Raw genomic sequence first — 12,144 nt, 5'->3', positions numbered from 1 at the left:
CTATTCTAAATGATAATCTTGCTGAGTAGAGTATCCTAAGTTGCAGGTTTGGTTTTTTTTTTTTTTTTCCTACCACTTGGAAAATGTCATGCCATTCCCTTCTGGCCTGCAAACTTTCTGCAGAAAAATCAGCCTTATAGGGATTCCCTTGTATGTGAAAGCTTTGTTTTCCTCTTGTTTCATTTATTATTCTCTCTTTATCTTTAACTTTTGTCATTTTAGTTATGATTTAGGTGTCTGTCTGTTTGGGTTCACCTTTTTGGGACCCTTGTGCTTCCTGTACATGGATATCTGTTTTCTTCTTCAGATTTGGGATGTTTTAAGCCACAATTTCCTCAAACCTGTTTTCAATTCCCTTTTATCTCTCTTCTCCTTCCAGGAACTCTATAATGTGAATGTTGGTAGACTTAAAATTATCCTATAGATCTCTTCAATTGCTTTCAGTTTTCTAAATGTGTTTTTCAAATTGCTATTCTGATTTGGTGATTTCCATCCTATCCTCCAGATCACATATGCATTGTTCTGTACCATTTAGTCAGCTAGTAATTCCTTCCAGCGTTATTTTTTTTAATTTTATTTATTGAATTTTTCATTTCTGATTGGGATATTTTCATATTTCTAGTTTCTTGGTGAGGTGTTCATTATTTTCATCAAATCTTTTCCCTAATTCATTTAACATTTTATTACCAGTGTTTTGAATTCTTTACCTAGTAAATTATTTCTATTTCATTATTTATTTTTTTCAGGGGTTTTCTCTTGATCTTTCAATTGAAAGTTGTTCCTCTACTTTTTTCATTTTGCTTAACTTTCTCTGCCTCTATGAATTCATGTGAAACAGTTACCTATTGCTTTATTGAAGATGTGTTCTTTTATGGGAGCATCCCTATGCATTTTGTGTGTGTATTGTCTTTTATGGGAGAGCTGGTTTTGACATGGATGCAAGTTGTATCTTTCCTCAGGGTGTGCTGGTGGTTATCACCCTGGTATGGGGTGGGGCTGGACATGGAGGGGCTTGAGAAAGAATTGGGTCTTAGGTGGACTTCCCCTCTGCTCACTGGTTGTCATTGCCCTATCAGGGTCAGGTTTTTGATCTTAAGATGCTGGAGCAAAAGATCTGTGGCTCATGCATGAGCTGGCTCTGTTCCTTTCAAGTGTATGTTCTTCCTTCTCCCTGCACCAGGATCCTGCCCCAGATGGTTGGGGGGAGTGCTAAATCAATGAGACCCATTCACAGACAATGGTCTGATGTGCTTTCTGTGGAGGTGCCCCATGGCTCCACTCAGATGAAGCCTCATGTGCCAGTCACCCTTTGCCCTAAAAAAATAGCTGATCATTGCTGTTAGTCTCTGCCACCCTTTCCCTGTTGTGGAACATTCATCAGGGTAAGTGAGGTAGGGGACCCTTGTGGACTCTCAGCATATATCTGAGTGTGAGCTTTAGTGGAGCAGCTATTATCAGAAATTTGGGTGGCTTCTAAGGTGCTGCTTGGGTAAGGTCCAACAATGGCCAGTGCCACCCCACCCAGGCTCTAGCCCAGGCCTGGGTTGCTTCTGCTTATTGTGGTGCCCCAGATTCAGTGGTGCACTGTGACATAGAGTGAGTCGGACCAGTGTTCACTTAGCTTGGGCTCGGGTGTACAGTGAGGTGGTTGCAAGAAACCTGGCAGTTGCTACAGCAGACTTTTCTCCGCCCTCCTTGGGAACAAGTACCCTTTGTCTCACAGTTGATCATGGTCCCCAGCCTCTGTTACTACTGCTCTGTTGTGGAACAGCTCCACAGGACATGCAGGACCTGTGTGGACCCCTGGCATATTATCAAGGAGTGTGCTGTGGTACAGAGGCCCCTGTCAGAGATCTGGGAGGCTTTTGAGGTATCTCTTAAGTAAGCACCAACGATGGCTACCACCACCCAACCCAAGCTCCACCCTGGACTAGGTCACTTCTGCATCCTTAGTTAAGTCTTTTCCCTAGACATAGCCACCCCAGTTCCAGTGCCACACTGACTGGGAGTGAGTGGGTCAGAGTGTTTGCTTTATTTTGACTGGGGGACACAGCAAAGTGGTCATGAGAAACCTGGCAGCTACTAGGGCTGACCTCCCCCACCCTGCCTCAGGAGCTAGCTAGCACAAATGTGCTCCTTGTGAGCAGACTTTAGGCTTGTCACAGCCCTTCTATTTATCCCAGTGGACCTCCAGAAGGCCAAGCCAGTTTGTGTTCTCCATGTAGGACCCCAGGACTGAGGCACCTAATCTATGGTTCCAACTGCTCATTTCCCAGGGTGTGTGTTCACCCATGTAATCTCCCTTTTCCTAAGTTCTCTCCCAGGTGCATAGGTCCTAACATGATTGTTTTTCTTCACTTTCTACCTGATTACATGTTATTTTTCTTACAGCTTTTGTTTTACAGGACTGTTTCTGCCAGTTACCATTTAGTTTTCAGTGAGAATTTTTCCATACATAGATGTATGGTGGGAGAGGAGCTCCATGTTCTTTTACTTTACCATCTTGATCTCACCTCCAAGTGTCATGAATTTTTAATAGAACAAAGATAGAAGCCTTGTGACTTTTACCACTAACTTTGAGGAACTCAGATATAGAAGTAGAAAGTGAGTATTACCCAAGGTTGAAGAATGGCAACTTGGAACTAGTAGGTCAAGGAGTCAAAGGAGTCAACAGATTCTTCAGTGATGTTATTGCTTTGTGCTTTTTGAAAATAGTACCTTGAATTTGATAGACAAGTATTTTTCAATGAGTAAGGTAAAATTAAAGTATACCTATTAATATCAGCCTATCAGATGATTCTGTTTAACAGTGCTTTCATTAAAGTCTCAAAAGATTTTCTTTACCACTGTTTACAGATGATATGATACTATACATAGAAAATCCTAAAGAGGCTACCAGAAAAATACTAGAGCTCATCAATGAATTTATTAAAGTTGAAGGATACAAAATTAATATACAGAAATCAGTTGCATTTCTATACACTAACAACAGAATAGCAGAAAAAGAAATTAAGGAAATAATCCTGTTTACCATTGCATCAAAAAATAATAAAATACAGAGAATAAAACTAACTAAGGAGGCAAAGGACTTGTACTCTGAAAACTATAAGACATTGATTAAATAAATTGAAGACAACACAAATATATGGAAAGATATGCCATGCTCTTGGATTGGAAAACTCAATATTGTTAAAATGGCCATACTACTCAAGGTGATATACAGATTCAATGCAATCTCTATCAAATTACCAGTGACATCTTTCATAGAACTGGAACAAAAAAAATTATTAAAATTTGTATGGAAAAACAAAAGACCTTGAATAGCCAAAATAATCTTGAGAAAGAAGAACAGAGCTAGAGGAATCACACTCCCTGACTTCAGACTATACTACAATGCTACAGTAATCAGAACAGTATGGCTCTGACACAAAAACAGACAAATAGATCAATGGAACAGAATAGAGAGCCCAGAAATAAATCAACACACTTATGGTCAATTAATCTATAACAAAGGAGGCAAGAATATACATTGGAGAAAAGACAGTCCCTTCAATAATTAGTGCTGGGAAAAATGGATAGCTACATATTAAAGAATGAAATTAGAACATTCCTTAACACCATATACAAAAATAAGCTCAAAATGGATGAAAGGCCTAAATATAAGACCAAATACTACAAAACTCCTAGAGGAAAACATAGACAGAACACTCTGACATAAATTTCAGCAATTTTTTTTTCAAATCATCTCCTAGAGTAATAGAAATAAAAGCAAAAATAAACAAATGAGACTTAACTAAATTTATAAGCTTTTACAGAGCAAAGGAAACCATGAACAAAACAACAAGACAATCTATGGAACGGGCGAAAATATTTTCAAGTAACACAATAGGCAAGAGACTAATTTCTAAATATACAAACATTTCATACAGCTTAATATCAAAAAACAAACAATCCAATCAAAAAATGGGCAGAAGACCTAAATAGACATCTCTCCAAAGCAGACATCCAGATGGCCAACAGGCACATGAAAAGATGCTCAATACCATTAACTATTAGAGAAATGCAATTCAAAACTACAATGAGGTATTACCTCATATAAGTCAGAATGGTCATCATTAAGAAGTCTACAAATAATAAATGCTGGAGAGGGTGTGGAGAAAAGGGAACCCTCCTAGGCTGTTGGTGGGAATGTAAATTTGTGTAGCCACTATGGAGGACAGTATGGAGGTTCCTTATAAAACTAAAAATAGAATTACCATATGATTCAGCAATTCCACTTCTGGGCATATATACAGAGAAAACTGTAAATTGAAAAGACACATGCACCCCCAAAGTTTATAGCAGCACCATTTACAATAGCCAAGACATGCTAACAACCTTAATGTCTATCAATAGATGACTGGATACAGAAAATGTGAGATATATATAGATATATAGATATAATGGAATAACGTTCATCCATAAAAAAGAATGAAATAATGCCATTTGCAGTAACATGTATGGACCTAGAGATTATCATATTAAGTGAAGTAAGTCAGAAAGAGAAAGACAAATGTCATATTATCATATGCGGAATCTTAAAAAAAAAGATACAAATTCTATTTACAAACCAAAAACAGATTTACAAACATAGAAAACAAACCATGGTTACCAAAGGGGAATGGGCAGGGGGGCATAAATTAGGGGTTGGGCATTAACAGACACACATTACTATATAACAAATAAATAAACAACAGGGACCTACTGTATAACACAGGGAACTATATTAAATTTCCTATAATAACATATAATAGAAAAGAATCTGAAAAGAAAATATATATATATCTATGTATATGTATAACTGAAACACTTTGCTGTATACCTGAAACTAACATTGTAAATCAACTACACTTCAATAAAAATATTTTAAAAACATAAAAAGGGCACACTTTTCACATAAAAAATGAAAACGTTCAATTCCCAATCACTTGCAAGAGGCAGTTTTTTTTAGTTTTCCTGAATTCTCCTAAGCTAACAAAATATGTAACAACTCATAGGCTTCTATGGTGTGAGCAAGTTTTAAGGCTTTTCTCTTTTATATGTCAGGGTAATCCAATATAAAATAAAAACACTAACTGCAAAGATTCATCTTGTGATACTGGCAATAAATGTTTTTAGTTTTTGAAACATAGTGACTATCCACTTTAACCACTTTATGTGAAATCATATCAATCTCTTCTAAAAATATATTCCCTGAAAAACTATGCTCTGACTTTAGTACAGGGAGCATAAGCTTAAAATATGAAGAGTTTGAATCATTTTTTTCTGTTCCAAGCAATGCATAAGTTCCTATTTATCATTTGATTAGAATTTTTAAAAATATATACCAATTCTCACAGCCTCGGCTTTAAGTTAATCTTTAGTGTTCCTTCTTTATGATCTGAATTCTGATGGCTCCATCTTGTGGTGAAAATCAGAATAGATTCTATGCTGTTGTGTTTTGTTTTGTTTTGCCTGTAAAAGGTCTGAAATAAAACAGTATACAAAAATTAAAATTTAGAAACTCAGTTATTTCAGAAGTGTTTAAATATGTTTCCTTGCCCTCAATAAGTTTATGGGCTAGTCGGAAAAATGTCTCACTGACAGATATTTCAATGTGGCATGATTTGATACTAAAAGAGAGATTTGCACAAGGATCAGTAGTAGCACAAAAAGGTGTCTGATCCTTTTAACCTCTTGGAAAGTTCAGGTAGAAAATGGTCCTTTTTGGTTGATCTTCCATGGCTTGGGTTAGATACTAAACTATGGTAAAATAAGAAGAGGAGCCAAATGTCAGAATTCTTTTGGAAGCAGAATTATGAAACCTTAAAATTAAGGTCAGAGACAGAGGACTCAGGTAAATATCAGGTGACAAAACTCAGAGTTAAATAGGAACCAGAGATGGTGTTAGAGAGGAGCATTTCGTAGAGATGAGCAAAAAGGAAGTGATGTAGAAATTTTCTAAAGATAATAAGGAGTTTGTGGAATGGGAATGTGCAGGCAGGTTAGAGTGCTTAGACTTCCAATTGCCATTTTAAGTTCATTCTTTGAGGCATCACTCTACACTAAACACATTATAATGTTAAGTATAATATAAATAGTGAAAGTTAATAACATAATCAGGCAAAAAAAAAATAAAACGTTCTTTGTGAATCCTAAATTTAAAACAAAAAGATGCAGCAATGAGTAAAGCTAAAGTTATGACCTGCTGCTCTCTGACCCCAAAATCAGGCAGTTGATCTAGGAATGAGCCTCCAAAAGAGTCCTGGGAGGTGAAAGTGCTTCATGTAAGTTTGTAAGCTAAAGCTAGGCTTACTGATTAAACCAAGATCTGGAATTGCATCCCCCTACTCATGAAGGAAGATTGGAAAAGCTGCTAACAATGCCTGCTTAAGGAAGCTTATGTGAAGCAATATACCTTTGGAGGCTCAAGAACAGACCACAGAATCACAAGTTCCTGCAGGCCAAATGACTGAATCTGAAATACGTGCAACATGACTGTGAGACAGCAATCCTGAACTATCAGTATATCCTATATACTAGTCACTATCATAGACACATACTACTCTGACTTCTAAATGCCAAAAACTGTATTTCCTTGCCTGTATGTTGTCTCTGGCATTTAAAACCTTATTTGTTACCCATGCAAAAAACCAGAAATGCCAAGCAATTAATACCCCCAGAGTATCCCTCAATCAATGCCTGATGAAAATTGGTGGGTAAATATTCCAGCTCCTTCATTCTTTCAGGAAAAGAAGTCTGAGTTTGGTATTTTACACTAGATCCCATAATACCCAGAAGAATAAAGCTTCATTTATCCACAGTGATAACCTTCTTAAAAATAAAATTTCTGGGCTGCCTTCACTTTTCTACCTTACTTCATTACATTTACAGTAATTCCTTTGATCAACTCTAAAATAAATTAGTTAAACTGGAACCATTGTTTCAGATTCTGATTCAGGGGTTGCCCAAACTAAGTCACACTGGTTTTGGAGTGAAGATACAAGCGGACTAGGTAAGGGTAAGAGAAAAACTGCTAAAAAGAAAAGCTTGAGAGAAAGTGAGGGAGAGAAAGTATCTTCAATTCAAAAGCAAATTATTATTATTATTATTATTATTATTATTATTATTATTATTATTATTATTATTATTACTATTATTATTGAATAGTCTTTGGAAAGAGTATAAAATAACTACGTTTAGGATACTCATAGAGATAAATGAATGAATAACATTTATAATAAAAAAACAGGCAGAAAACAAGATAAGATGGATATGAATACTAATCTATTAGGAACTTTAAAAAGGAAAATTTTATTAAATGAAATAAAAGCACAGTTGACCCTTGAACAACAGAGGTTTGAATTGTGTGGGTCCACTTATATGTAGACTTCTTTCAGTAGTACTGCAGTAAATACTAGACTGCCGTACTGCAGTACCTATCTGCAGTTGGTTAAATTTACAGATGTAAAATTGTGGACATGGAAGAATCAAAGATACAAAAGGCTGACAATAAGTTATATGTGGTGTGTGGAAGGTTGGTGCCCCTAACCTCCACATTGTTTGAGGATCGAACTTATTAATGGACAGGATGAACTTCTGATTAGATTTTGAAGAGGAAATGGGAAGGAATTCACCCATTATGCAACACAAACAAAAATGTCATGATACATGAAAAGGTGGTGTAAAAAATATGATAGACTGAAGGGCACCAGTATGTATTTAATAGTGGTTCCAGAAGAAAAGAAGAAGGGAATGATGAAAAAGTGACATTTGAAGAAGTAAGAGTTAAAATTTTTTGAGAATTGAAGACACATGAATTCTCAGACTCAAAATAGACTCCATACACCAAGCAAGATAAAGATAAATCTGCATGCAGATGTAACAGATACATAATAGGCGAGGAAATAATCTTAAAACCTAACAAGATAGACAAAGAACTTAAGGCAAAATAGCAATAATAATGAGACAGTACATAAAAATTAAAGGAAAATCTAAAAAGAAAATAAATCAACCCATGATTTTTATACAGCTGACAATAGAAGCTCAAAATATAAAAAGATAAAACCAAAAGAATAAAAATTTGAAATTGATATATCTATGATCATGGTGAAAGATTTTAAAGTACCATTACCAAAAATCAATAGATCAAGCAGGCCAAACATTAACCAGGATGTAAAAAATCTGAATGTGAAAAATAACAAGCTAGATTCAGTGGAAGGATCAAAATGGAAGAGACTAAGACTCCAGAACAGTCCTAGAAGGTTTCCACAAGACCGAGGTAGAAACCTTGATTTAAATTTGACTTTTAGTTGAATCTTGCATTGACAAAAAATGGATTGTCATTAATATCTCACCTTTCACCACCATTGCCTAGGAGTAGCTCAAAGAAGCATGGCCTAAATGTTCATCCAAATAGCATAAATACTTCATGCATCTTCCAAAATATTTTATATTCTTTACTTATTAGATGCAGGTATTTTCAGATACAGAAAAACTGAGCAAATTCATCATCAGTTAACAGAAAACTCCAGTGGAAATAAATGGTACCTGGTAATCTAATTTATCTGGAAGTAATAGTTCAATATGAGAAAAAAAAATATATATATAGGCAATGGCCAATGGCCTACTCAAATAATCAAGAACCATGGGAGGCCAAGATGGTGGAGTAGAAGGACTCTCGTAGCTCACCCTCTCCCACAAATACACCAAGACTCACATCCATGGACCCAATCGGCCAACCAGAGCATCTGCGGAACTCTGACAGAACATCGTCCTCTTCAAAAGACAAAGACGCCAAAAATCTGGTAGGAGAAAAGGAAAAAAGAAAGAAGAAAAGGCAAAACAGTGTGGGACCAGTCCCTTGGGGAGAGAGCAGCAAAGGAGGACTAGCGCTCATTCACTGGGTCTTCACCTCTCCAACGGAGAGGCCAGCAAGACAGAAGGGGAGGCTCTGAGGCTCAGATTTACATGGAGCACCCCTTGACCCATGGAACTAAGTTAAACAGGCACAGAGGGTCCCTGTAACACCCAGCCTGAGACGCGAGCCAGCAGGTGGGGGTTGGAACAGGCTGCCAGAGCCAGGCAGAGGACTGGGACAGCTGCACTGAGGCAGCTACACTGAGACGCCCCAGGGAACTGCAGGGTGCTGTATGCCATGGATGAGAGGGTACACAGGGCAGAACAAACTAGGCCCTCCATAAAACAACATGGCTGATGTGCCCCGGGGGGAAGGGTGCAATACCCCCATCTCTGAAAACCCGAGGAAGGTTTTCGGGTGAAGAGAGGTGGGGCTCAGGCACAGCGACCATATCCTCCAGTGATTAGCACCCAGGCGGGGGCAGAGGTGAAATCTGAATCCATACCTAAGGGCTTAGCAGCCTCAAAGGCCAGACGAGATTTGTTTACAGACCGAGGCAGATAGGATCCTTCTGCCCTAGTACCTCCGAGAACTCAAGCCACCAAGACAAACAAGGAGCTGAGTTTGGGCATGGAGCAGGGGCGGGGCTGTTCTGTGGTCTTCCCCGAGCCCATCTATGGAGCGTGGACCCGAGGTGTAGCCTGCAGCTCCACAGAGCAGCAGAGCGACCAGCGTGGGAAAGGGCGGGTGGCCACCCACCTTCCTGGCAGGAACACAGCACCTGACCTTGTTGCTGGGAAGGGGTGCAATCCGCCCACACACGTGGCCAGTCTGCAACATCTGACTGCAGCATCAGGAGGGGCAGTGACCCGACCACCCACAGTGAAGGAGAGTAGCACCTGACCCTGACACGAGGGGGTGTGATCTGCTTGCTGACAGGCACTGGGAATAGCACAGACGAGGGCGCCAATGGAGGGCCTCTGGAAACAGAAAGCTGAGTTCACAAAACAGGGCAAAGACAGAAAGACTTCTCATTAAGAGCACACAGTCTCCAGTAGAACACCACCCCCTCTTTTTTTAATATTTTTTTACCTGTTCTATTTTCTACTACCTTTTTAATTTTTACTTTTTAAACAATTATATATGCTCCCAGTTTTAATCGCTTTTAAATTTTTCTTTTAAAATAATGTTATTATTATTATTTTAAAAAATCCAAATCATTTCATTTTTATATCTCTTGGCTTTGATCTCCTGTTATGATTATACACAGGTTTCAAATATTTTTTCCTCTTTTCTCCTTTTTTAAAGGTTTTTAAAAGACGTCTCAACCTGATTGCTATTCTGCTTCAACTTGCTCTTCTATAATTCATTATACACTGTTTTCAAGCATTTTTTCCTCCCTTCTTTTAAAATTCCCCCTTTATTTTATCTTTTTTATCTGTTCTATTTTCTATTACCTTTTTAATTTCTACTTTCCAAACAATTCTATATGCTTCTAGTTTTAATCCCTTTTATATTTTTCATTTAAAGTATTTTTATTACTATTATTTTCAAAACCCCACCTGATTTCATTTTCGTTTCTCTTGGATTTCATCTCCTGTTGTCGATTATACACAGGTATCAAATATTGTTTTTTGACCTTTTTTTCCTTTTTTGGGGGGTTTTTAAAAAGATGTCTCAACTTGATTGCTAGTCTGATTCAAATTGCTGTTCTATTATGGATTATACACTGTTTTCAAAACTTTTTTTCTCCCTTCTTTTAAAATTCTCTGCCTTTCTTTCTCTCTCTTTTTTTTTTAAATTGTACTCATACATAGGCATTAGATAGATAAATAAATAAACTACTTAAGGATCACAATAGATAACTGATACTCCATAAGCCACAGTGCCAGAGAGATATGAGCAAGATGAAGAAGCAGAGGAACCACTCCCAATTAAAAAAGGAAGAGAAATCCCCTGAAAGAATGATCAATGAAATAGACAAAGGAGGCAAGAATATACAATGGGATAAAGATAGTCTCTTCAGCAAATTGTATTGGGAAAACTGGACAGCTGCATGTAAATCAGTGAAGCTAGAACACTCCCTCACACCATATACAAAAATAAACTCAAAATGGATCAAAGACTTAAACCTAAGATAAGATACAATAAACTTCCTAGAAGAAAATATAGGCAAAACATTATCTCACATACATCTCAAAAATGTTCTCCTAGAACAATCTACCCAAGCAATAGAAATAAAAGCAAGAATAAACAAATGGGACCTAGTGAAACTTACAAGCTTCTGCACAGCAAAGGAAACCATAAGTAAAACAAAAAGACAACCTACAGAATGGGAGAAAATTTTTGCAAATGAAACCAACAAAGGCTTGATCTCCAGAATATATAAGCAGCTTATATCACTTAAAGAAAAACCAAAACAATCCAATCCAAAAATGGGCAGAAGACCTAAACAAGCAATTCTCCAAGGAAGAAATACAAATGATCAATAGGCACATGAAAAAATGCTCAATATCACTAATTATCAGAGAAAAGCAAATCAAAACAATGATGAGTTATCACCTCACACCAGTCAGAAAGGCCATCATTCAAAAATTCACAAATGACAAATGCTGGAGAGGCTGTGGAGAAAAGGCAACCCTCCTACACTGCTGGTGGGAATGTGGTTTGGTACAGCCACTGTGGAAAGCAGTATGGAGATTCCTCAAAAGACTAGGGATAGACTTACCATATGACCCAGGAATCCCACTCTTGGGCATATATCCAAAAGGAACCCTACTTCAAAAAGACACCTGCACCACAATGTTCATAGCAGCACTCTTTACAATAGTCAAGACATAGAAACAGCCTAAATGTCCATCAACAGATGACTGAGTAAAGAAGCGGTGGTATATTTATACAATGGAATACTATTCAGCCATAAAAACTGACAACATAACACCCTTTGCAGCAACATGGATGTTCCTGGAGAATGTCATTGTAAGTGAAGTAAGCCAGAAAGAGAAAGAAAAATACCATATGAGATCGCTCATATGTGGAATCTTAAAAAAAAAAAAAAAAGAAATACAAAACAGAAACAGACTCAAAGACATAGAATACAAACTTGTGTTTGCCAAGGGAGTGGGGGGGGAGGGACAGAGATTTTAAAATGCAGAATAGATAAGCAAGATTATACTGTACAGCACAGGGAAATATATACAAGATCTTGTGGTCGCTCACAGAGAAAAAAATGTGACAATGAATATATATATATGTTCATGTATAAC

Source organism: Camelus ferus, chromosome X (assembly GCF_009834535.1).
Source record: "Camelus ferus isolate YT-003-E chromosome X, BCGSAC_Cfer_1.0, whole genome shotgun sequence".
NCBI lineage: Eukaryota > Metazoa > Chordata > Mammalia > Artiodactyla > Camelidae > Camelus > Camelus ferus.
This window is presented reverse-complemented; position numbering follows the sequence as displayed.